At 43.9% G+C, this 27,608-nt stretch overlaps 2 long non-coding RNA genes across 2 annotated transcripts; both read right to left on the bottom strand.

The window, feature by feature from the left end:
- Nucleotides 1-813: 813 nt before the first annotated feature.
- On the bottom strand, nucleotides 814-1,550 carry LOC309341619. The gene is made up of 2 exons (XR_014156440.1): nucleotides 1,504-1,550; nucleotides 814-1,063 (listed from the first exon to the last, which is right to left on the bottom strand). It is a non-coding gene; the product is annotated as an uncharacterized lncRNA (long non-coding RNA).
- Nucleotides 1,551-11,931: 10,381 nt separating this feature from the next.
- On the bottom strand, nucleotides 11,932-18,291 carry LOC309341659. Its single transcript, XR_014156508.1, has 3 exons — nucleotides 16,820-18,291; nucleotides 13,801-13,886; nucleotides 11,932-12,318 (listed from the first exon to the last, which is right to left on the bottom strand). It is a non-coding gene; the product is annotated as an uncharacterized lncRNA (long non-coding RNA).
- Between the last annotated feature and the right edge of the window lie 9,317 nt (nucleotides 18,292-27,608).

Here is a 27,608-nt window from a genome sequence, read left to right as displayed (position 1 = left end):
TAAAATATGTTGTTTCCCAGCTCCCACAATCCACACCCCCCCCGAATAATTGCTGTTAATAGGACTGGAAAAGTTGATGATTAGTCGAAAGTGTCTGGACTTCATCTGCAGGACATCATGTAGCAGCATCAACCGGTGCTTTGTCACAATCTGCAGCAGGGCCCTCATCCACTTTCCCTAATCGCAGCCGAGGCATCCAATGAAGACAGAATGCCTCAGCGGCTAATTAGACATGGCAGCTTACAAGGAGCTTACATGCATAGCTAAAAAGGCCGGAGTGCTGGAAATGTCAAGCCGATCTTTCTCCTTTCCTGAGTGATTTGCAGCCAGCGCTGTACCTGGTTGAACATTAACACCACAGTTTGCTGATTTCCACCAATATCCTGCCACATGCAGGGATTGGGCTAAAAAGGAGCTGTTATTTATTTTTATTTTTTTGCAATGGTGGTTGCTCAGTGCATTATCCTAAAAGGCATCAATCTCCAACCCATAGATTTCTTTTTAAAAAGAAAAAGAACAAAGCACAAGATGATCTTCATTATTTGGGGTGGGAAGGCTCTATCCATGCCTTTCCAGACTGATGCCACTATTCCTTTTCTTTTTGGAATATTGGTTTCCATTGGGGTCTTGAAAAAAAGATGTAGAGGAAACGAAGGGTCTAATAATATACTGAAAGAACCACTACAGCTCTTCCCTGTTTTTAAAACAAAATAGCTTATTGGTAATGCAAAAAAAACAACAACAAAAAAACAAAAAAAACCACCACTTGCCATCTTAACCATGTATTTAGTAACAAAGGTTCGAATACATAAGTAAGGACAGATTGGTTAGTACCGTATTTCAGTCAATCAAATGGATGAACTGTGCTCACATGTTAGAAGTGGTGTGATTTCCCCACTTCTGTTCCATTTAACACCTTCTGGGTACAGAATTACATGGAAAACCTCAATATGAACCAAGCGACATACGTGTAGATAGCCTCCAGCTATTTCCAATATCATGGAAATCCCACATATTTATGCACAGTCCAGTTCTCTTCCCATTGTCCTGTACTGAGAGGGATCTGTGGAGAGAGAGAGAGAGAGAGAACGAACTAGCTTGCTCACCTATGTGAAGTGCTCCGAATCAGTCTGCAAATCCTATTAAAAAGAACTAGCAAGGGAGCTGAAAGAATAGGACACCCATTAAGACTTGACTCCTATAATTTAGCTGGGAGTAAATCCTATTGAACTTAATGGTGCCTACTTCTGGGTAGATATGCATGGGATAGTACTTTAGAGGAACAGAAGTTCTCATTTTTGTCTGAAAGTTAGTAAGTCACAGGTGACCATTCTCCTGACTTCTCTGTCCTCAGGAAATTCACAGGCTTCAAAGTCAGCAAAGCTGCCAGGTAGAAGAAACATGCAGATGGATTTGCTGGCCTCCCACCTCTCTCTTGTTACCAGCCCTCACAAACAGCATGTAGAGTCCTCTAGGCTTCTAAATTACTCCACATTGCCTTACATGGAACAATGCTATCCAGAGGGAGAAAAAACTGGGAGAAAAAACTGTGGCCCATGCACTGGCCAGGGAGGCTGCCATCTTCCCAGTCCTGCCAACAATGAGTCTGAAGCAATGTTACATCATAAAGCAGCAGCGTTCCATAAGCAAGGCATTGTTTATGTGTGTGTAAGCTTCCCCCTTTAGCTTCACTTTTGACCTTTGATGTGTATATTTTTACCACCCACCTTATTTCTGTAAGTTGTTTTAAACTTTTTAATATTGTGCTGTAGTGTTGGGTTTTGTTGGAGTGACCTACCCTGGGATCTTGGGGTGAAGGATAGAATAAGAATAATATCAGTGCTTTCTTCTGGGGGGACGGGACATGGGGGGGACGCATCCCCCTAAACATTTTGTGAATCTAAGTTTGGCCTCATTGGGGGGCAGTATTGCAATATGAGTTGGAAAATGAGAGAACCCCTAAACATTTTTTTAGAAAAAAAGCACTGATAATAATGCATCAATCTTCACCATTTCATTATATTTACAGTGGTACCTCAGGTTACATACGCTTCAGGATACAGACTCCGCTAACCCAGAAATATTACCTCGGGTTAAGAACTTTGCTTCAGGATGAGAACAGAAATCATGCTCCGGCGGCGCGGCAGCAGCAGGAGGCCCCGTTAGCTAAAGTGGTGCTTCAGGTTAAGAACAGTTTCAGGTTAAGAACAGACCTCTGGAACAAATTAAGTACTTAACCTGAGGTACCACTGTATTTTGGAATCACCTGGCGGTGCTGCTAAGAAGAAAACAAGTTTCTCCCTTTTCCTTGTCACCTAAAGACAGTGTGAAAGGAAAACTAGAGAGCTGCTTCTGCAAGTCTTTCATTTGATCCCTAATATCAGGCAAACAAGTGTGTGCAAGCTTATGGTGAAAGGAAATGGATGATAAAGCTGGCCATTCCATTAGGCAGAGTGAGGCATGCTAATAATAATATTAGTATAGTTTTTAATACTGCCTATAAATGGACCAGCACATTATGGCACCTTCCTGGGTATGTGCTTGTCATAGATCGTGGACCTCCAAAAAGCAATCGTCATGCAGTCTGTGGCTGCATTGCCCCAGGCATGCTTACTAGGAAGCAAGTCCCATTAAGAACAGACAAAGAGCCCTACTAGATCAAACCAATGTTATTTCCACATTTGCCCTTTTTTCTGTGATTGCCACCTTTTCTTTCCTCTCTTTTTAAAGAGAATCTAGACAACTGGCTGCATATGTTTTGAACCGCCCTGTGGTCTTTGAATGAAGAGCGGTATACAAATTTGATCAATTAAAATAATAAGTAAACAGTAAGCCTTTATTTGCCATTGGAAAGGACCTTTGTTGAGTGGGGCTTACTTGTATATTAACATTACAGGAGAACCTGGACCATGGGAAAGGGCACTGTGCTATACTATAGCACTATATTAAGTGGTGTGCGGAACCTCTGGTTTTTAATTCAGCTAATTATAGAAAAGCAATTTCTCAGCTGGCCTAATGGACTTTTATGTGGAGTAACCCAAGGGTCCATCTGGTGCAGCCTGATGGTAATATTTTGTAGTATGGCGCCTTGTGCATGGCCAAAATTTGACAACCCCAAATGAATCTTCTCTGTTGTGGATCTTCTCAATTTTGTGGATCTTCTGAATTTTGTGGATCTTCTCAAAATCACCGTGCAGCCCTAAATCTGAAATTGGTGTGGCATCCTGTGTCCAATCCAATACCTTTGGGAAGTCCTCAGACCATTGAACTTAGTGAGACATGCTTCTGCATAAACTTGGTTAGGACTGAGTTGTAAAGCCAAATCTTTCACACACCCTAAACTGCCAGTAACTTAAGTGATCGTTTGGGAAGTGAACACCCACCCACCCACAAGAAAAGGAAAGATTAATGCATTGTGCATATGCCCCAATTCCAAGTGTTGGAGAATTATAAGGAAATGTGCTTAGTTTTGTCAGAGTTTCCTTCTTTCTTTCAAAGTGACAAAATAAAAAAATACTTGCAGTAACTCAGCAACAAGTAACCATAGACCGGTTTCCAGCCGACAGCAGTAAGCTTATTTTCCTTCAAATGTTTTTCAAGTTAATAAATCCTTGCCAGAAGGGATTCCATGGGGGCAAGAAGATACTGAACATACTGAAAAATTAGCAAAAGCTTCTTCCGTGTTGCTAATGACTTGGTCAATTGAGGATGTGCAATAAAGCTCATTTTGGCTCATTGTTGAACATAACTTGCTTGATTCCTTGGTGTAGAAAATATGAGCTTTTGATATCGCTGTTTAGAATAATTGACTCATCTGAGCCCCGTTTGAACCCCATGATTCATCGCTTCTCAAATTAGTAGGGACATAGTTAGGCTAATCTGCGAATATAATCAACAAAGCCTTTGCGGTGCCTTTTGCGATAATGGATTAAGCTGTCATTTACAGTATCTCTTATTTCAGTTATGATCAGGCATAGAAGTCCAATTAAAAACTCTCATTAGCAGATTTTCTTTCCAAGCTGCCCCTCTATTAGATTCTTTTTCCAAAAAAAATGAAAAGAAAAAGTTTTGGACAATTGAAGTGTGTCAACCTGAATGGGTGTTATTTCCTTGACGGTGTGAGTAGCTTTACCTTCACATTTAAGATACTCAAGTGTCATGCATTTTGAGGGCCATCCATCTTCTCTGGCTGCTCCACCCACCCGGCCGAGGACCACATGGCGCCTGTTGCTCTGTCCCCATCTCTGCTTTCTCTTGGGCATTATTTTGTTGTCAGTTCTTCGGTTTATTCGGTGATTAATCATCATTCGGACGCTCCTGTTGGGAGGAAACAGAAAAGAGGCTATTCCTGCAGGTGGTTTCTCTCTTGATTAGTCAAAGTCATAATGGGCTCACTGCTGAGGCTTTGTTTGCTGTTCTTCTGAAGACTGCGAGGCTTGTTTCTTCTCTCCAGCTTAACTAAGGCTGCAATCCTATGGATGTTTTCTTGAGAGAGAGAACTCAGTGAGACATTCTTCTGATTAAACGTGCACAGGATCAAGGGTGCCCCATGCTATAAAGGGAACATGGTGCTACCAAGCCCATGTTTCACTCATGGTGAGGTAGGGAGTCAATTGCAGGGGAAAATTCCTTGGCCACTGATTCTCTTCTGCAAGCTCATGCACAAATGCTCAGTTTTTATACACAGTCGTATCTCAGAAGTTGAACAGAATCCGTTCTGGAAGTCCATTCGACTTCTGAAACGTTTGACTTCCAAAGCGTGGCTTCTGATCGGCTCCTGCAGCCATTCGGAAGCCACAGACGCCCTGTCGGACATTCAGCTTCTGAAAGAATGTTCAAAAACCGGAACACACTCGCTTCCGGTTTTCAGTCGTTCGGGAGCCAAAACGTTCAATACCCAAGGCGTTCTGGAGCTGAGGTACGACTGTACATAAAAAAAGGTCCCACTCTTACAATTGGACTCAATGGGGGTTGGACTCGATGGCCCTTGTGGTCTCTTCCAACTCTATGATTCTATGAATTACGTTCCAAACCTGGAAATGATCCCAGCTAGGGAGAAACACTTGCTTAGTGTGGATGCCCTGTTAGGGAGACAATGCTTGGGAGGGAAACCCCTTTCTGCCCATTGACCTTCCCCTGTAAGAGCACTTTGCCCACATACCCCATGCTGTCGAAGCAAATGTGTGGCTGGGACTTTACTGTCACTGAGATAGTATCTCGTTTGGTTCAAAGAGTTTTCTTTGTTAACATACTGTCATCCGTGTCAGCGAGGGAAGGACACTGCAGGGCCCGTCTTCATTGTGGTCCAAGGTCTTCAGAACTCTTTCCCAAAGGAGGTCCACCTCAGCCCCAGCCTGACCTTTCCTTCAGAAAGAGGAACTATCTGGGTTTGCTTTGGAACCTATCAAGAAGCATTTATTTAAGAGCTCTGCCGCCCTCCCTATATCTTGCCCCCTTGCGGTCAGTTTTGTACTTCGTGATGCTTAAAACGTTTTGTCGTTATGGGATTTGCTCTTGAGGATTTCATGGTACAGTTTGAATGTATGGAAGCTTCCATTGAGGGGGGGATATCAATCTAATTAAAGGGGAGAAAAAAGATAATGTCCTTGCATTTTGACTACTATTTCGACATAATGGGGCACATTGTGATCCTTAAAGGTGTCATACAAATACAAAGGAATCGTTGGGGGAATAAATGCTTTCGTCTCTTGCTTGACTTTGAATCTGCTTCAAAATAAATGATTTTTTTTAAAAAAAATGCCTTTAGAGACTCTTCTTTCAATGGGACACTTCTTTCAATGGGACAGAAGACTTTGGTGCTATCAAAAGAGGACGCACAATCAGGATATGTCTGTGGGAGGGGGATGCAGCAGTAGCTGGAGGGGTCCTGCTGGGCCCTAGGACTGTTTGCTGTCATCATGACTGTACTGACCCATCACAGGACAACTGTTCCCATGCCTTGGCATTTCGACGGCGACTTGGGGTATTTGCAATTCACAACCTCAGCAGTCCTTAAAACGGCAAGCTCAAGACATTCAGATGCCTTAGGAGCTGCTCTAGCCTGGTAGGGAGAAAATGCTGAAGTAACACGCCAGTCCTGACGGATGAGGGACACCAAGCACAATGCAGCCGGAATCAGGCACATCCAAGTGCTATTGATTTCAGTGGAAGTCTCTGAAGCTTTTAAAATATGGACAGATGACCTCCAACAGTACGCAAGCCACACTGAGCTCCTTTTGCGGGAGCAACCACCCCCACCACTACAATTAATAATAATACAAAGAGGATTTTTCACACAGGTTCTCAGGGGGGATAATTTCAGATATTATAGCTGCTCCAACAGAGATCCAGCACAGGAGAGTGACTTATCATTTGCAGCTAGGGCTGCAAGCGTCCATCGATGAATTGGTGTGAATAATAGATTACAGCCTTTTTGTGCAGTTAAAATGTCCTCACCAATGGATACTTGGGGAGCACAAAATGGCTTTTTCCTCCACCATCTCTGTGCCAATTTAGTTAGTGGGCTGCAGGAGCTGTTTATCCTCCCAGCATCCCTTTACTTCCTTGGAACTCCTCTTAGGTGCCATCTCCACGATTTCCAAACATTGTTCCTCCATTTGTAATGCTTTCTCCAGCTAGCTTCTCTGCCACCCATGTCATCTTTGAAAGATCGCCCTGTGATTATCAAAAGAGAGCTGCATATATTGAATTATTAAATCGCATATATTAAAACAATTACATATTAGCAATGACAATTAAAACTGACCAGGGGGCCCCCTGCCCCTCCTCTTTCTCTGAGCTGTGCACACTTCCTGCCCCTGCTTCCGCTTGTCATTGTCCTTCTGGAGCACTTTTCTCTTTCCTCTCCCATCCAGTCTCTCCGCTCTCTGCCCAGCTCAGATGCCACTCCCCATTCAGGTGCAGACCTGGGCCACCCAACTGCTGGCAGCGATGCAGGACCCTCAAGGGGAGGAGTGAGAAGCGGCCCCTAGCCAGACACAGAGGTGGCTTTGGCCCCACTCTGCACCCGGCCATCTCGTAGGAGGTCACCCTGGGCAAGGGTGGCAAGGCTGTCTGGCTAGGAATGGAGGGCAGCTGGCTACTTCCAGAGGCACACTGGGGAAGCAGTCTGCCTTGGAGCCCAGGGCCTCTGGAACGCAGTGAAAGGCACCAAGCAAGAGATTTCATTTATATATGTTATATATTTATGTATTATTATTTTTTGTTGGATTATCTTGGCCAAGGCAACCTAAAGTGACTTAAAAGCAAGCAAACAAAACCCCACATAGATACATTAAAAGCAGGATGGAGGGAATACAGAAAAACAACCCACCAACTTCTGAAAGGACACAGATAGTTAGAAGCCCAAGGACTGGTTATACAGGAAAGTTGTTGCCCGGCGTCTAAAGATGACACCAGACAAGCTTCCCTGAGGAAAGCATCCTACAAGCGGGGAATGGGCAGGAAGCAGGCCACCAGCCTGGCCATGGTAACAGTCCGCTTGCATGGAATGGCAACGTGGTTTGCAGGCGGTCCAGAAGGAGATGGGGGTCTCCCAGCCATGCTCCCCAAAGGGGCATCTTAACCAGGGCAATGAGCTTAAGTCGCAAGGGGGGCAAGGGAGTTTCCTGGCCTTGCAGAGACGGAGCTGGCCCTCAGCCTGTCACACACACACCGCCTGTCAAGTGCTATAATGTGGGTAGTGGCCTGCTCCTGCCCCCAAGGTGGCTTTTTGTCTCACAGATCATCCCAGGGAGGTGTGCTGTGCCAAGACAACAAAGATGACCAAGGGTCTGGAAACTAAGTCTTACGAAGAGCACTTGAAGGAGCTGGGTATGTTTAGCCTGGAAAAGAGGAGACTGAGAGGAGATGTGATCACCATCTTCAAATATCTAAAGGACTGTCACATGGAGGAGGGAGCATGCTTATTTTCTCTGGAGGATAGGACTCAAACCAATGTCTTCAAGCTGCAAGAAAGGAGATTCCGACTAAACATTCGGAAAACTTTCTGACAGTAAGAGCTGTTCAGCAGTGGAACAGACACTCATGAGAGGTGGTGGACTCTCCTTCCTTGGAGGCTTTTAACAGAGGTTGGATGGCCATCTGTCATGGATGCTTTAATTGAGTTTCCTGCGTTGCAGGGGGTTGGACTAGATGACCCTCGGGGTCCCTTCCAACTCTATGATTCTATGAATTACAATTAAACAGGTCATCACCATGATGTCCTCGAGCAGCGGGGGTTTTGTCTTTTACAATAATTTTTATTCGTTTTCAGTAACAACAACCCAATGATAGCCTCATTACAACAATGCCAAATTATAATACAATTACTAATCCCAACCATTCAAAAGCCAAATTATATAATTTAATTTAGGTGGCCTCCCGCATGCTAGAATTGATGGTTTGATTATTTATTTCTGCGTTCCAAAATCTTACTCAATTACACTCCAGTCAAAATAACCATCCCTTATACAACAACTGCAATATTAATGACATCCATTCATATGAACACATTAAACAATTTAGAAACCTATAGGTGAAGCATTCAAACTATGTCCTTATTTCTCCTGTGTCAGTTATTCTGTCTGTGTCAGTTCCTTCCTGTCCTTGTAAAAGATTATGTCTATCTTTTCCCAGCCATTGCTATTCTCCATCATGCCTTGGGCGGAGCTAATATCCCATTGTTGTTTCATAAGTTCTCCATGCGATTTTCAAGCTTTCCGCCTTCATGGAAGGCCGCTTTGTCAGCCACAGAACCATTGATCACTCGGCACTTGCTCTTGCCCTGCATGATCTGGGAGTGCTCTCAATGCTCCTCTGTAGCTGCACATGGCAGGGAGCATGATGGCATCGGTGACTTGGCTCTCTTTCAGGGAAGCTTGTCCACAATGACTGATCTGCTCATTAAGGAATTCGCCAAAAGTTCAAAAGCCACTGTCCTAATGGACTTGTAGAATGGACCGGGTTTGGTACTGAACAGCATTTTGTGACTTCTACAATTGCCTCCAAAGTCCTTAAAATGCACAAATGGTTTGTTCACAGACATCTAATATCTATGATTATGTCAAAAAAGTCACTTCAGTGTTTCTTTATCATCAATTTGCTAGCGAGAGACAACCTGCTGTAATTATACTGTGCTGGGTGTTTTTTACAGGGGGGTGGAGAGTTACCAGATTTCATTCTGGGCACATTAATTAACAACTAAAGCCATATAGGTCCTGCATTCACTGTGTATCTTTTTTGTAAAGGAGCCTGTGTCCTTGAATGAAGCTTTATTGAAACACACAGATAGTTCCAAACTGATTCCTCTCGCCTATGATCAAGAAACCCAAATGCCATCATGACCAAAATTTGCTTTTAGACTAAATTAAAACTTTTGCATAAGTCTGCTTCATTGACATTTGATTTGATTTCACTATATTCTGTATTTAGTCAGTTTGCTATACTTAGCCAATGAATCATTTGGGATATTGCAAGATGGCGACAGAGTAACCAAATGTACTTCATTTGGCTCCTACTTTTTTCGCCTTTTACTGCTTATCTTTGTTTTGTTTCCATCCCTATTTTGCTGAATTTCTTGCACCCAGATCCCACGCTCAAATTTAAAAGGCAGCAATATGGAAAGAATCCTTGGTTTGGCGAGTGTGGCAATCACACAGGGTCCCCGGACATTTGACGGTTTATTGATCCCTGTCCCACCACTGTGATTGCTTCCCCGCTGCCACCAACCTGTTTCTCTCGGGCACAGCAAAGTTCTTAACCTGAGGTACTATTTCTGGGTTAGCGGAGTCTGTAACCTGAAGCGTCTGTAACCCGAGGTACAACTGTATTAACTTAGAGTCCAGACAGTTGTTAACATTAAATCAAATAAGCAAGTTTATTTTATAAGCATTAACAAGTTTGTGGTTTCAGATAATTTTTCTTGTCAGTTTCTTAATCTTAGTTTCTTTACCAGCCTATACCTTCCTAATAACTTCTAACTGATTATCCCAACTGTCTATCTGACTCCTCCTAACAGTTTCTCTCACATCAAAACTAGACCAACCCACAGACTTATCCTCCCTCTTCCATCTCCAACTCCCAACTGACTTCCCAACAACTCCAACTCTAACTCCTCCCCTTGGGTTCCCACTGGCCAATCACTTCACACTCATTTAACCCTTTCCTTATGACCCACCTAGGAGGGCAAACGCCACAGCGAGCACTAGGAGAAAAATGAAGCAGGGGAATCCCCACTTGTGTGTGATCAGCACACGTGTTCCTGCTTACATGTGCACCAAAAATGGTGCCAAAAATGAGCAGAGGCAGAATAGAGGTATCCCCATTTACACACATCCTAGTGGCGTGTGTGATGGCCCAGAATAAAACCCCGGTCCCAGCCAGCATGCCCAGTGGTCAGGGATCACAGGTTCCATTGCCCAACAACATCTGGAGGACAACAGATTTTCCATCCATCCTCTAAAGTGGTACCTTCTATTTTGTGAAGTTCAACCTAAAGTGACCAGTTGGCTCTTAATAAATGTTAAATATTGGTATGCAGGAAATGGACACTTTGATTGCTCTTTAAAACCTGACAAGGGAGTAAGAACGTCCAAATGATTTGGCAATTATGTAAGGAAATATTTATTTTATGGAAAAACAGAGGACAGTGCTCCTTGCTGTGAGCAATCTGCATAACCTTGTGATTTTTAGACTTGTTCCTGTGGGAACTTTCTCAGCTATAACTTGCCCTTTGCTGTCCATACCATTTAAACCTACTGTGTTTTAATGGAATTTATTTATCAATATTTTAGTTACTCTCATCCATTTTTATTTTGGGCAGCTCTCTACTTGCTTTTTAACAACACCTTTTATGAGCATATAAAGTAAACGGCCCAAGTTCTCGAGTGGGCTCATTAATTTATCCTAGGATTCATCAACAGAAAAACAGTACTTCTCTGGACGCAACAGAGTCTAACACAGTTACAGGACAAGGGAACATCCAGCATCTGAGCAAAGGAAACCATCAGCTGATTTGAGTTGGAGAGCTTTTATAACTGACCAGTTTAGCTGCCACTATTGTTATGTTCCCACCCCTCTGTGGTATTAGATTTTGTATGCAGTCCCTTAGGATACATTACTTCTTAAAGGAAAACTTAGCTGGCAAATAAGCCTAGGCCTGTCAGAGATAGGCATGTGGTCAAAACGACAGTTTTGAGAATGTGAGGCAGGGAAGGGAGTCTTTGGACTCAGCTCTACAGCTGCAAATAGAACGTTTTAAATGTGTTGTTAAATTGCAATATACGAATGTGACACTAGATGGTGGCAGTGAGCTATGCAAAATTCAATGTATTTTTCAAAACTTTTTTTAAAATGCATTTTCACAGTGTTTTTTTTTATATATGTGTGTAGATTCCACCTTTGTGTCCTTAACAATGAAAGAAATATTGTTCCCTGGGTGACTTTATACTGGGGCCTACAAATTAATTGAAATATATGTAAATCCATCTAGGGACACAAGGAAAGACAGTCCTAATGTTTTTATTTATCTATTTAGCAATGTTTTTTTTATATTGCTTGACAGTTAAAAGGTAAAGGTACCCCTGCCCGTACGGGCCAGTCTTGACCGACTCTAGGGTTGTGCGCTCATCTCACTCTATAGGCTGGGAGCCAGCGCTGTCCGCAGACACTTCCGGGTCACGTGGCCAGCGTGACAAGCTGCATCTGGCGAGCCAGTGCAGTGCACGGAACGCCGTTTACCTTCCCGCTTTTAAGCGGTCCCTATTTATCTACTTGCACCCGGGGGTGCTTTCAAACTGCTAGGTTGGCAGGCGCTGGGACCGAACAACGGGAGCGCACTCTGCCGTGGGGATTCGAACTGTCGACCATGCGATCGGCAAGTCCTAGGCACTGAGGTTTTACCCACAGTGCCACCCATGTCCCACCGCTTGACGGTTAGGAAATCTCTAAGTCAATGATTCCCAATTAGTTAAGTACTGCAGACCCCCTGTTTTTCAAAAGCCAAGCTATGGACCCCCTACTTTTGAAAATGTTGAAACCTCTATGGTAGTTTTTGTTAGGTTATGTTAAGTAAATTAAGATCATGGACAATGCTGGGATTTCTCATAGGTATAAATAACCATATAGGTGAAACCATATAGGTGAAAGAGGCCTGCAATTTATCTGCAGCTACTAGCCGATTTGCGACATGATATTTTGTAATTTCTTTGATGTGTGTGAGATGTTTAATTATTGGCCACCATTACTATTGCTTGATGATTTTTTCATTTCAAAGGTGTTCATATCCTGCCTTCTGCTTCCTTAACTTTTTTTCCCCTTCTGAAAAGAAAACAAGAGGAAAAAGTTAAACTAAAGAACAGGTTGGAAAAGATGCAGTATGAAATATGAAGAATCGTGGGACCAACTGACCACTTCAGTGATTATGAAAATTGTAAACTATTTAAAGGTGAGAATCCATCGCTGTTCTTCATTAGGATCTGATTACCTGAACCATTAACATTTGGCTTTTATTATGATGATTGTGAAATGCCGTCCACATTAATGGACAAAAGAAGTTGACATGGTTTTCTTGATTAACCCATCAATAATCATTTGGAATAATTTTTCTTCATACACTGTATGAAACATTTGCATGTCCTGTAATAATGAGCATTGCGGTCTCAGTAAATGAGCATTCAGATAATCTACCTCTGGGAGAAAGGTTCTACTTCAAAGCTTTGCTAAAAGAGAGTGAAAGAAGCTAAATATGAAATTTCCTTTAAAAAAAAAGAATTGGTGTTATATTGCAGAAAACTTTTCTTAGTAGCAGAGTATTAGGGACTGCATAATGGTGCATAACCACCACATTCAGGGTTTGTGCAAAGACGCCTCAGAATTTGCTTCCCATATTTACCTCATGAGGCAAACTTCTTCAAACAGTAAGAAGTGCTCCAGACCAACAAGCTATATTTTTTGCAGTTTTTGTAATTGTTAGTTTTAACCTGTTTTTAAAGTTGTTGTAAATTTCAAATTGTTGTAACCTGCATTATTACAGTGGTACCTTGGTTTAAGAACAGTCCGGTTTAAGAACGATTTGGTTTACAAACTCCGCAAAACCGGAAATAGTGTCTTGGTTTGAGAACTTTACCTCAGTCTAAGAATGGAATCCGAAAGGTGGTGAGAAGCAGGTCCAGTGATGGGTGTGGCCTGTGGAAAGTGGGTGTGGCCTGGGGAGAATTCTAAGGGCCAGATAGAGAAGTATTAAGGGCCACTTTCGGCCCTCAGCATCATGAGGCTTCCCACCTCTGGATCAACTGAAAATACCCTGTGTGGCAATGGGGTTTCCTCCCTGTCTTTAATTTAGCCTGTTACACTTTTTCACTTGAAGCTGCTTCTTTACATGGGGGCGGAGAGGTGGTTTGTGTTTTCGTGCATCTTTCTTCCAACTTTAATTTTTGCTTCTTGTATACATTTCTCAAGATGTTTCCCCCCTTGATTTCAGGGTTGCTAATTTCTCCCAGTCCGTGGTGTTCTTCCTGAGGAGAAACAGCCAGATGTTCTAAATACAGAGTGTGCTTACTAACTGGATAGCGGTTTCTCAAGCAGCAATAACCATAATAAAGCTGTCAGAACTTCCTTCTTTCTCCTCATATGGCATTTGAAACGTCCCTAGGATCCGTGCTTTGCTGTCATGGGAAGGGCAGAGCTACGATGAACAGCTACTGCAATTATCAGCAACTTCATGCATCACCAAGTACACTTATCCCTTAAACTTCCAAAAATATTCCCTTTCAGAAGGCTTTAGAGAAATAAATGCCAGACCTGCCACACTGGCTTTTTGTGACTCTGAGAAATGCTAATCTTCAAAGTTGGGGTTCAGTTGCAACTTCCGGAGACCCAACCAGCACCTGAGTTAAAAAGGAAGAAAGAAAAATATATGTCTTTATGATGCTGCCTCTTTTAAATATTTCGTGGTTTTGACTGATCCTACCAAGTGCGTCACTCAAGGCCCTAAAAGTCTTCTTGACTTCAAGTCAAGGAATTATGGCACTTGACGAAAATAAAAACCACTTTCACAACCAAGGCCAAATTTAGGTAACTAGCAATGGCTGTGAGCCAAACCAGACAACACGTTAAATGTGAGTATACACTTAACATGCCTGCTTTTTGTTAGCAAATACTGAGGGCCAGGATCGAGCCCACACTGTGCAGCGAGGGTGTGGGGTTAGTCTTATGATATGGTCCCAAGGGGAACCCAGCAATTTCTGCTACTTTCCGGGAGTGAACCTGCTTTGGACACCAATGAAAGCTGACCTCCTGGGGCTTAAAGAAGGCATTTTCATTGGGATTGTGGCACAGGAGGAAATGAATAAACTCTACCCTGCCGTGTGAACATTGTCCTAATCCTGATCACACCCTCTGTAGCTGCTATTTAATTAACAAAGATCACAAAGATTAACAAAGAAATGCATGTACATAGACTATATTATTGGTCCTCTGCTAACAGATTACACTGGGTGAAACATCCAGAGAACTCTAACATGGATACTGGTGGCTTTTTCATGTATTTCGTGTTTTTTCCAGGATTGTACCCAGGATGTTTTAACTGTGCGAACGAAAAAGAAAAGCATCTGGGACATGGGAGAGGGCCTTCTCGGTGACTGCTCCCAGGCTTTGGAACTCCCTCCCTGGAGAAGATAGACAGGCTCCTTCCTGTGGAAGATTTTCTTGTCCCAACAGGCTTTGGGGATCTGACTGCTTTTAATGAAACGGCTGGTGCTGTGGTGTTTTCATTGTAATAATTCGTATGGTTTTAATAGCTTACATATATGTATATAGTTTCAATTCTGGTAATGTTTAATTGTTTGCTCTGTTTTTAGTGGTTCTTGTTTTTATGTGTATGCTACCTTGAGGAAAAGTTGGGGGTATAAACAAATATATAATAATATAATAACATTTCTCCACTTAAAGGCATCTTCAAATTGTAGCAGAGGCTCCACTTTAGATGGAGCCCAAATCTTTAGGATGTGTGGTTTTATTTGTTAATCCAAACATGGAATTGCATGCAGAATCTATTATCGGAAGTCATATCTGATCTGATACCTTGGATTTTTTTTCATTTATTGTTTCATTTATTCATTTATTTATTGAATTTATATACCGCTCTATACCCACAGGTCTTAGAGTGATTTGGATACATTTCTGAGAGCCATAACATTTACTTACTTACGTACGTAAGTACTTTTTATTGGTTCTGGAAAAGTCTTTGGCAGAACCGATTTGTGGATTTGTTTCCACATGTGTGTGGTTTAGCATAAACAGAATATACTCTCCCCAGTATTGGTAGTATAGGATGGAAAATAGTATTGGGGAATGGGGGGGTGGGGAGAGAGAGAGCATACCAAACTGATCGAAATGCAAAATAAGCCCATTTGCAGGATGCTATTTTCCCCACTCCAATAGGCAGAACACTCTCCTTTAATCAAATGACATGAAAAGCCGTGGGAATATGTACCTTTGAGCAGACTGCTATATCACGCTGGAGCTATGGGCCTCTTTCTTTCACCTCCCCCCCCCCAATCCACTTTCCTTTGCATTGTCTGACCTTTAGAAAAATGCCATTAAAATACATACTGTGGTATATGTAGCTGGTCTGTTTACTAAAGATATACGACATTTACATATAGCATGGGGTTACTTGATGCATGTGCAAAAAGAGATTAAGAGAGCTCTTTCACATTGGCTGTGAGTTTCTCACATTTCCCTGTGGTCTCTAGAAGCAGGCTAGTGACTTTGCAAGACCCTAGCAATATGCAACATGCTCTCTCTTTACATATTACTTGCAGGTTTTCTGCAGAGCAGCAACACTTTCCATGATGCACCATTTAATCTCATTTACTTTATATGTTTGTGTGTGTGTTTTAAAAAATGCTTCTAAATCACATTTCTACTTTTCCAAATCCTCAAAAATTTAAGAGCACACTGTTTTTTAAAAAACCCAACTCCAGCACCATAAATGTAGTTGAACTGGTTTTAAAACAATGGGATATCTAATTTAATGTTGAACCGGTCAGTCAATAATTTGCCTTTTGCCAAAGCCTAAACATAGGTGACTTCAAGTTTGTGACATCCAGCCGTGATCTGGAAAGAGAGTCAAAGGCTGCAGGGGCATCGGATGGGGAGCTGTGTCTGGGTCAGGGGTGAGTTGGCTGCAGACGGCAGTGAGACCAGTGTGCCTGAGGCAGTTGGACCAGAACTCCCAGAGGAACCACCAAGGTCTCCAAAGCCAGAGCCAGAACCTTGATGGACACCTGAGTGTGGAGAACCAGGCCAGAAGCACACTGGGAATGAAGGAGTGTCCATCTTCAGGGCAGAGGGTTGGCCCTGTAAGTCTCCAATGTTGCATCAAGTGGATGGAGCACGAAAAAGGTGGTCTGGAGACAGAGGCATAAAAGACCTCAGCCTGCTCCTAACCTTTCCTGGAGCAAGTTGCTCATTCAGAGCTCCCCACGGTCCAGTAACCTTCAACCACCCTCACCACTTCCCCTGTGGGTTCTGGTACTGGACCAGAACATGACAAAGCTGTTGAGGTTGCTTACAGCTTTCACAGAATTTTCAACTTGGTTTTTTTTATTATTATAAAAAAGCCCTTCTTCAATTGTTTTTCTCATCCCCATGACACCCAAAACAAAAACATTCTCAGACTCTAAACAAGTGCACACAACTTGTGCCTCCGCTGATTAAAATCTGTCCTTGCTAATTAGCAGAAGCTGGAGCAGATTAATCTGTCAATTTAAAACTGGCTACAGATTGCAGCCCTTGTTAAAATGGATCAACAAACCAGATGAAGCTACAGCCTTGGAGTCCAAGGCATCTCTCCCAGCCAGCCTTCTCAAGATGGATCCCAGTCTTTCTTCTTCTTCCTTCTTCCCAGCACCCCTTGCTCAAAAACTCTCTTTTCCTGTCACCTCACACACACATCTGTCTCCCCAGGCCAAAGGATTCCTCTCAGATGGCCTATCAACAACCCCTTTTGTCATGTTAACAGATCTCCTCTGTTAACAGGCCAGCCAGATGCCACACAGTTCCATGTAAAAAAGCTGACAGGACCAGCCCTAACATTTGTGAAAGAGAGACGGCCGCCTCAAGTTGCGAATGCTGGGAGTGGGGCAGTGGGAGCAGCCTCCTGGCTAGTCTTCTTGTGTAGAGGAGGAAGCTCTTCCATAGCCAGTATTGAAGTAAGATTCAGCTGCCCTTCTGGGTTAGCTTTGGAATATGAAGAGATGAGGCTGCCATATTGTCTATTGTGTCACAGTCCAATTCTAGAAGCCAACTGTACTGATGGCTGAATCTCATTTCAACACAGGCAAAAGGACAACATCCTCCACCCTACCTGAAGACAGCAGGTTATCTTGGGGGACATGACAAGTTGGGCCAAATACCCTCCCTCCACTCTTGCAGAGCCATTTGTCCCCCACAAAAAGGGGAGATATCTGGCAACCTTCGGGGGGATGGGTAAATTATATGAAAAATTGTGTCTTGCCTTTAAATATGAGGTGGCTGAGTGTTTCTCTTCCCCTCCTTCCTTTTAACAAAAGAAAAAGGTGTTGTTCCCAGGGATGTTCTGTCCCACAACTTGAACATATATAGACAATAACAGGGAAAATCTTGAAGACTAGGGGAGACTGACCAGAGCTTGGAAAGATTGTTGCAGAGAGAGCTTATCCATTCTCAATTACCACATAAGATGAATTTGTTTATTTATTATTTATTTATTTGCAGATTTATAGCCAACACTTTGGTGAATTTTTTTCAATCACAGAGTGGGGAGCAAAGTAATAAAAGTAAACAATGTACAAAATTTACAAAACCGTACAAGTAGGTCTAACCAACCACAGCTTAAAAATTCTGTCTTAAGGTAAACAAGCTGAATAAGTTTAGCAGAAACATTCCACTTTTCTTAATGTATGTGATGCACTTGAAAAGTATGCCAGTGATCTTTGACTGACTGACTGATTAATTAATTAAAATGTATCTCGTCTGCCTTTCTCTCCCAAAGGGGTACTTGAAGCAGCTATCAACTATAATAAAAAAACATAACAATAAAACTCACTAAGAGTTAAGAAGCCATCAATAAAACAATAAAATTAAATGAGCGTAATCAAAACTAATTGGTAAAACAGCAGCATCACCAGTCAGCAAAGACAAGTATGCATGAAGAAAACTCAAAACATTTTGGGTGACATCCGTTGTTCACTTCTCAGAGAAGGCCTTTTGATTTCCATGGGCCTTGTGGGATATCTATGAGCAAGGGTATCAACTATAGGGTGCCCTGGGTGCCTGAGTACCTACAACATTTTTGTTGTGAGTGCTCAGCATCCACATCACAGGGGCCCCAACAGACTTCCTGTGCTTCAGAAAGCACCAGAAGTTACGTCCAAGGCCTTTGAGACCTTGGAGATACTGGCCGGGGCCTTGTGAGACCTCGGAATCTGACTTCCGGTGGTGCCACTGGAAGTCAGGTTCCAAGGCTGGGGCGCACGCATGATGTCATGACATCACGTCACAACACGATGTCATGATGTCACATGCATGGGCACCCATAATCTGAGGCCCAAGTCAGCTCCCCTGTTTTTGGAAGAAGAAAGGGCTAAGGAAGAAACCCTACACAAATCTGGAGTGGAGTCTCTAAGATGGTTGGATGGCACCTTGTATGCCTCCTTCCTGTAACTGCTGCAGCCAAGCTAGTACCAAACTTATTGCTCTGCTTTCCTTTGGACCACATCAGTGGGGCCAAGAGATGGGTCCTGTCATCTAGGCAGCTCAGGACCTCAATACACATTGCCCAGGCTTGCACCCCAGGAAGGGCACTTGGGTGCTGCTAACACAGCGGATTGACTTAACCCCTGGAGGCGCACTCCATTGTCTCTTGCGACAGGCAGATGCCAACCACTATTGGCAGTGATAGTGTACTTGCATGAATAAAATCTATTTTAAAATGTAGCTACTCTAAATTATGCTTTTTTGAACTGGGAGACCTGTTTCAATCGAAGGGCCACCCTTCCTTATGGGGAACGTTCTGGGGCCCGCATACCAGGGTTGGGGGGAGGGACACAGAGGCCAAACTGGGCAAAACGATGGCTGTGTCTCTTACCTTTGTACAGCTGGCTACATTCCAGCCACAGACAACACAAGCCCCTCACACGCCAATCTCCATCCTCTCACCAGACAGGCAAGAGACATTTTCACAGTACAAGGACACATTCCAGCCAGACACACAAGGAAATTGGAAGCAAGGCAATTAAGGGGTGTGACCTGGAGAGAAGGGGTGTGGTCTGTATCCCAAGGGCCAGATAAAGAGGTCTGGAGCACTGATGTTATGGACTAGTTGAATGCAGAGGAATGGCGGAAGGAACCAGCTGGGGAACCCCCGAGGGAAGAAGGCTCAGAGCCCAGGGAGTGGTGATGGGACAACTGTGAATGGTCGGAGGGAGAAGACCAGGAAGAGGAGGTGTCGGAAGCTGAGGAGGTAGCAGGGGTTAGTGAGCAGGGAGAGTCTGTGGCAGAGGAAAGTCCAGAGTCAGAGGCAAGGGAGGAGGGAGGCCAAGAGGCAGAGAGGAGTCCAGCTGGTGAAGAGTCACAGGTGTCTTCCCCTCCTGCTGTGACAAGCTCCTCTCCCCCCTGGTCTCCAAGAACCAGAAGAGGCATGAAAAGGGTTGGCTGCATGCAGGCGCAGTCTGTGATTGCTTGGGGAAAGCTTGAGGAGGCAGGGACTGATTTTCAGTCTCGGCAACTGATTTTCATGGAGGAAGACCACTGGGAATGAGCTGCTCTGTTCATTAGGCCTGACATTCAGTTGAGTCAGTGGAGATCATGCTTTTGCTAATAAAGAGTTAGCTCCAACTTTGAACTGTGTGCTTTGAGTGCAGCTCTGGGACCTGAGGTTCATACCCCAACCTCCTCATGAAAAGGATCTACTTTCCATCTTTGGTATCTCCATTTAAAAGATTTCAGGAAGCAGAGCTCAGACAGATTTATGCTTGAGATCTTGGAGAGCTCAGGCCAGGCAGAGTAGATAATGTTGTGCCGAATGGACCTCCCAAAGTAACATAAGAAAAGGTTGTCAATAAGGAAATTGTGTAGGCCATAGTGGTGTCTTCCTTCTGCAAGGTGAAAATCTTGTTCTACTTTACAGAAATGGGACTAATAAAATGTAATTGAGAAAATAATTGTTTGAGGTCAGTTTCGTTAGAGGAGTATTTGTTTATTATTTTGTTGCTGAATATTCAGAGGTAATGAGGCTGAAAATAGATGTGGCTTTGGAACACTCACCCTTCAAGCAAACACTGATGGAACAAATGATTTCTACTTTGCCATGTTTGCCAGAGTGGATCAAGCTTTGTCATAAAATTCGAAGCTTTAAATAGGTATTTTGGGGCTCACAAAACCTGAATAAATACAGATACGAAGTCTTCAATTATGGATGGCTTGTGACCATTAATAATGAAAGACTTTTAATCCATGTTATGAAAGTTGTCTCCAATTCCCACTTAAATCCTGTTAGTTGAAAACAAAACCCTTAATACTGCTCGTTTATGGTTTAATTTACATTCCCTCCCCACCTTTTCTCTTGTCTTTTTAAAGAAGGTTTCAGCTCCCGCACCAAACTAAGAAAATGTTTCTGTTTCCCAGTTAAGATGGCACTGGAGTGTCCTAAAAACACTTAAATATTCAGCTATGGAAGTGGCTTTATTAAAACTTCTGTTCTTGGAGGCTACTGGCACATACATCTTGCAACCCAGTAACAAAGACGAGAACAGGTACTTCCATTTTCTAAAAATGTGGGCATGAAGACAAGAAGAGTCATACTACATGTTATAGAGATTAGGCTGTCAAAAGCAGCCAGTCCATGTACCCTCACATTAACATCTAGTGCTTTAATGAAATGGTGATGTGACATTGTGCTGCACATTGCTCCACCTGCACTGGCAACAGCCAAGCACATACAACAGGGACAGAAAGATGTTCATTATGGCAAAAATTAAGAAATTACCTCAAGGGACTGCAGTTTTGAGCAGAGAGGGATTCCCCCCCCCCAGCAGGACACAATTTTTCTGCTTGCAATTGCCTCTCCCAAGCTGCTTCCTCCCCTCATAATTCAGATGTCTATTTACTGTATTTTTTGCCCCATAGGACGCACCGCCCTATAGGACGCACCTAGTTTTTTTTGGGGGGGGAATAAAGGAAAAAAATTATTTCCCCCCCAGGCATGGGGCTGGCGCGGGGGAAGCCCAAGCTTCCCCCGATCCCAGCCCCCAGAACAGCCTGCTATCCGCAAGCCTAGGGAGCCACGCCAGTCTCCCCAGGCTTGCGGACAGCTGTGCGAAGCCCGGGCGCGCTCTTCAGCGAGCACCAGGCTTCGGAATGCAGGCAGCTCTGCGCCACCCTCCGGAGCCCCACGCGGCTTGGCGCCGGGCTCCGGAGGGTAGCGCAGAGCTTCCTGAAGCCTGGAGAGCGAGAGCCTCTTGCTCTCCAGGCTTCAGCAAAAGCCTGTATTCGCCCCATAGGACGCACCCACATTTCCCCTTCATTTTTGGAGGGGAAAAAGTGCGTCCTATAGGGTGAAAAATACGGTACTCTATGTGTTTGTGGAGCTGAGACTGCCATTTTGAATGGAGAAGCAGTACAGGGAAGAGGAGCTGAATAAATTCCTTGTTTTTCCATCCAAATATCCCCCTTGCTCTCTCCTGTCCTGCCCCACACACTGGGTAAATAATATATACCTAAATCCTGAAATGAAGAAGCAGTTTGGGAGAGGCAATTATGAGTGTGTGTGTAAGAGAGGGAGGGGAATCCCTTGTGGAGGATATCATTCTCTCTCTCTTAAACATTTGGGGGGAAAGACAGTGATTTAAAACGTGGGTGAACAACAGCTATGAGAATCTAAAAGTTTTTGGGGGTTTTTAAAACAAGTAGCTGCCTTGCTAAGCTGCCAAGAAGGAGAAAGCAAGAGTCTCATCTACACCTCCACAGCAAGGAGTGAAACTTGTGGGTGGACGTCTGATAGGGCTGCATTATGTATCCTTGCCATAGCTGACACGAGGTTTCAATGGACAGGGCAAGCCATTGTAATGGTTTTGCAATGGCCCATTACGGATCCATGCTTTTGATCAATGTGGAACGGCAGCAACTGTTTAGGAAGTGGCGTCCCAGTGGCCTTCTCCACCTCCTTAGGGCAGGGCACAAACTTGCCAACTCATTTTGGTGCAGTGCATCCCAAAGACATTTGATTATCAAGCGCCTGAGCTTCGTCCTAGCGAGTGCCTTCATGGGATGGCGATATGCTAGCAATTCAGAGAGACGACAGGCATATTCAGAGACCTTCTTCCCTCCCCTCTCCATTTGATTAACAACGCCTGGAGGAAGCCCAGGCCCCACCCTTCCCATAGCATCACCATCACTGCCTGCCAAATGTTGTGGGTTGCACTTCCGTCATGGATTGTAGTTCAGAAACTTTTTCTGGAGGGGGGAAGCCACATGCACTGCCTCTGCTTTATCCTGTTTGTATGGAGGAGATGCTCTTGAACACCTTGATTGCCCCTTTCTGTACCTTCTCTGTTTCTCCAGTGCCCTCATAGAGATGTGAAGACCAGAACTGTCTCTCGTATTCCAGATGTGGCTGTACCCAGCTATTGTTATTCTGGCTGTTTGGCTTTCCAATTCTTTCCTAGTAAACCCCAGCATGGCATTTACCTTCTTCATCACTGCAGTACACCATCAGAATTTTCACTGAGCTATGAGGTGGGTGATCTCTAGTAAGCTAGGCCTTTCTGCTGGTACAACCCAACTTACAGATGAACTTCCCTAGAGAGGCTCCCCTGGGTGCATCCTTATGGGTAAAACCTTTTTTCATTCACTCAGGCTGTTTTTTAATTCGTACACCACCCTTAAAATACAATATAAAAGCACAAAATACATAATAAAAACCAAAAACAACGAAAACAAAACAAACCAATAACACCCCCCCCGAGTTTTCTTTTTTAAAAACAAGCCGGGCGTCTCAATTTTATAATTTGTGTTTTATTATAGATCTGCCAGGAAAAACTTTTCCCCTCTTTTTTTTAATGCTGCCATTATTGCTTTGTATTGCATGTTTAATATTGCGTTTTGAGTGTGTGAGAGAGCTGCCCGGGGAAGACGTGTTTTACTTAGCTGTACAAAGGTAATTAGTAAACAAACAAACAAATACCCAATGGCTTAAAAGAATCACCAGTCTAAAGGTTTCTTCTTCAGAATAAGGATTTTGACATGTTCTTTTGGTGTGCCGTGTTTGTTCTTTGGCAGTTTTTAAAAAAAATAAAATCAGGATTTTAACTGACTCCTCTGGGTGCAAAGCTGTGAATCCAGACTGCCATGCTGATGTCACATGTAGAGTGCAGAAACGGCACATTCAGAGTTCTCTTTCATGGAAGGCTACCAAACAGAGAACTTGCTTGCGGAGAGGGGAGTGTTTTTCTTTCCCCCTTACTCTGCCCAGTGTTTCATACAGATCAAAGCTAGAAGCAAGTCATTTGATTAATTGCCATGCAGCAGAATCCTTTGCTAGTATGTGTGACACAAGTCACTAAAGACAAAAGGATCCTTTGGAGGATGGTAGCTGTGTGGGAGCAGGGCAGCGCACTCCAAAAAGCGGGGGGGGGGATGTTCCCTCCCCGCAGGGCTAGTAACCAAAACTTGCCATGGAAGAGTATAAGCACAAGGAGAAAAAAAAACAGTGGTTTGGGCCAACATACATAATATATGGCAAGCAAAGTACAGTGGTGCCTCGGGTTAAGAATTTAATTCGTTCTAGAGGCCCAGTCTGAAACTGTTCTTAACCTGAGGTACCACTTTAGCTAATGGGGCCTCCCACTGCCACCGCCCAATTTCTGTTCACATCCTGAAGCAAAGTTCTTAACCCAAGGTACTATTTTTGGGTTAGCGGAGTCTATAACCTGAAGCGTCTGTAACCTGAGGTACCACTGCACATTTAGGGGGTTCATGGGGAGAAGGAGGAAGGTCCCATTATGTGAGAAGACTTTGTTCTGGGCCTGTTAAAAATTAGTTGAACCCCATCCAGAATTTGCTCACACCAAAATGGCTACAGAATACTGGCCAAGCAACACAACTCTTTGAACTTTAATATCACCAAGGTGTTAAATGCCACCACCAGCTATCTCTGGATTCCTCCCCTCCCCCAATCATTTGTGAAGATATTTTTGCTCAAATTGAAATTGGAGAAGCACTAAACATTTAATAGGGATCTCAGCCCATAGTGGTGCATTCAGGCAAGTACTAGAGAAGCTGGCCAACCAACCCCCCCCCCCATCCTGACACAAACCAATCTCATAAAAATGGGGAAAGGTTGGAAAGTTGGAGATAAAACCTTGCCTGAAATGCTTTTGGTGCAGATGGCATTACGACAACTCCCATGGTTCTTCAAGCATTGCAAACACGCACTCTCTCACTTGGATCTTGAGCAAACAGATTCATGATCCTGCAAACAAATGGGTAACGGGGCAGAAAGAGGGAGGGATGGAGCAAAGTATAATTCCCTATGTTTTACTTAGTTTATGGGAAACTGTGCCTTATGTGACAAGGCTGCAATTAATATCGCTCGTAAAGCAGGAGGCTCGTTCAATTGATCTCATTATGGTAGTTCTGTCCGTGTTATTGTTGAAAGGGATTCCCCTATTATCTGTGTCTGACACGTATTCCTAATCAACCCAGCCAATGCTGCATTGTCAAAGGCCGGCCACACAAATGGATGCAATATTTATTCTGGCTTGGACTATTAGTGTAAAAAATGTGGCATGTGCTCACAGACAGGCAAGCTTCAGTCTCCTCAGAGCCATTAATCAAGGCATTTCCTCTTTGGAAAGGTTCTAAATCTAGGTTAAACTGTCAGTCACTACTTAGGAACCATGTGGGCTGTTTCATTTTCTCTTGAGGTTGCCTCCCAAAGTTGCTCCCACGAGTGTTTCCCCGAAGCAGGAAGTTCCGTATAAGAGATCCCTCCTCCTGCAGGGGTTTGAACTACTGACATTGTTTAGGCATGACTGACAATAGCCCTTTCCCTCACGCCATGATGACTCCTGCATCATCCCTGTGGGAGCAATCAGAACAAGGACTGCTGCCCCACAGCATGTGATTTGAGAAAAACCAGCTCCCGATTTTGAGGGCCACAGACAAGATGTCCATGGTGGGCTCCTCTTCTTCCTCACTGCTGCCATCACTGCCCACATGCTAACTTCAGAAGTAAGTCCCAATAATTGCGTGGGACTCACTCCCTAAAAGTGGACATAGGATGGCAGCTTTCATAAATCAATTGATTAAAACTAAGCCCCCAGATTATTGACTACATCGATTTTATTTAAACAGGTGACACTCCTACCTACCTGACAGAAAATGTTTTTCTTGTTTGCAACAGTAAAATACCTTACAAAGAGGTGAGAGGCTCCACTGACCTGTCAAAATCGCCCATCGATGGCGGGGGTGGGGTGTTGCTTGGGATCTGACCCGTCAGCTCGATTCTGTTCACCATCACTGACATAAAGAGTAAATCCAGTATGGATTCAATTCCTGCCATAGCCAACCTAACTTCCTGGTAAGGTCATGGTCCTCTAAATATGGGCCAATAGTTAGAGACAGCTTTATGACTATTGCTTCAGTTAATTTCCTGCTTTAAAGGGTTATGCATGTGATAAATAGGTTCATTATTTTATCTAGCAGTCACTCACCAGCAAAAGAGAGAGTTTTTACTTTATTCTTCTGAGTGACGAGCCTCACTGCTTTCATACTGGCTTCAAGCCTGAACTCCAGCATGATCAAAAATACTAGAAAACTTTTTTGTCAATGGCCAAACCTTATGAAACCACAGATCAAAAGGAATCTGCTATCTTCTAGGGACTGTGGTTCTATTCATGAGAGTAAAATAGGCTGTCAAAGCAATCAAACAACTGCTTGTTGTTACTGAGCAAAGCGGCAGCTGTTTCCCTACAAAGCCAGCTTAGAAGTTCTTCCTCTAAAGAAGGTATACATGTGTTGTGCACCCAGCACCTAAATTGGAGGGTTTTCCCTCCTGGGGTGTGTGTGTTCACATTGGTCATAACGTCCTTGCAATGACAGCACAAATTCTGCCTCACCTTGTCCTGCTGCCACATCCCTGTGAGTTTCTGCCTTTAGTTTAGCCATCTGCCACTGTCCAAAGCACTTCTTCACACGAGACATAATTAAACTATAGCATTCACCCCCACCAGATGTAGTAGTGGCCATCGCTTTGGGCGACTTTACAAGAGGGTTAGACAAATCCATGGAGGTATGACTACTAGAACTGATAGTTATTTTCTAATTCCTCTGTTGGAGGCAGGATGCCTCTGAATTAAAGTTGCTTGCTGGGAATCACAAGTAGAGAGACCTCTGTTACACCAGTGGTGTAGCGTGGGTTGCCAGTGCCCGGGGCTGTCAGGTGGGGTAGGTGGGAGCAAGGGAAAGAAACAGACCAAGTATGCATGCACATTCAACTTGCTAATGGTATCTGCATCACCCAGGAGATCGCAACCACAGAGATAAGAAGAGTTGTTCCATTGTCTAGAGAGGTCACTTCCTGATTCGCATGGAGAAGCCATGGAAGCACACAGCTGCACTGAGGCAGCACCAGGTGTTGAAATTTTGTGCCCCTAAGAATTTTGCACCCAGGGCAACTACTCAACTACCCCTGTACGCCCCCCCCCCCCGAGGATTCCTGAATTTTCTGAGGATTTGATAGCCAGAAATGGTTGAGGCCTTGGTGTCACTGTGGAATGGCAAGACATATTGGGCCATTGAAGCAATGACTCCTGAGCACCTTCTCCAGCACTATGGAGCCCAGGCTGTTCCATGGTTCTCTGTGGAGCTCCAGGCAGTGAGGCAGACTAGATGATGGCTGGAATGCAGATGGCATAACACTCACTGTGAAGATGACTGAATTTATGCTAGAACACATTATAGTGCTTTGTATCAGTGAAGGCAACAAGGAAGGCTGGCTTGGCTGCCTCTGTTGCATCAACGAGGAGATGTCTGGCTGAGCTCATCTGAGTAGGAAGGGGTCTGTTGACACAGAAGCCTGCTGTGACAAGACACTTGGAGGGAAGAATCACTTATCTCTACAGATCTTGGGTTCTGGTTAAAAAATACTGTGGATCTTGTACGGTAATTCTGAAGTTTTCCTACCCTGATTTAATAGTCCTTAGGCGCTTCCAGATGACTTGTTTTTTGAGTACTCATCCTGATTTGTTTGCAGGGAGATTAGACAAAGCTATTCAATGAACAATCCTTCTGATTTGCTCCTGGGGAGCTCAGATGACGTGGTATCAAAGCAAGTGTTCCCTTACACTTCCCCACTGCCTTTCCCCCTCACTTTCCTTACTGCGAAAAGTTCGATCTTTGGGGGAAGCAGATTCATTGCACATGGCTTCCCATTCAGCTCTAACTGTGCAACCTGAATTTCCCAGGTTGCAATTGGATCTCACCTGAAAGGAAACTGCAGTCTGAAAGCGCCCCCTGTGCACAAGGAAAGCAGCACAGCATGACAAACTTTAGAAGTGTGTGTG

The sequence above is a fragment of the Podarcis erhardii genome, assembly GCF_964252035.2.
Source record: "Podarcis erhardii genome assembly, chromosome: 5".
In the NCBI taxonomy this organism is placed as follows: domain Eukaryota; kingdom Metazoa; phylum Chordata; class Lepidosauria; order Squamata; family Lacertidae; genus Podarcis; species Podarcis erhardii.
This window is presented reverse-complemented; position numbering and strand designations above follow the sequence as displayed.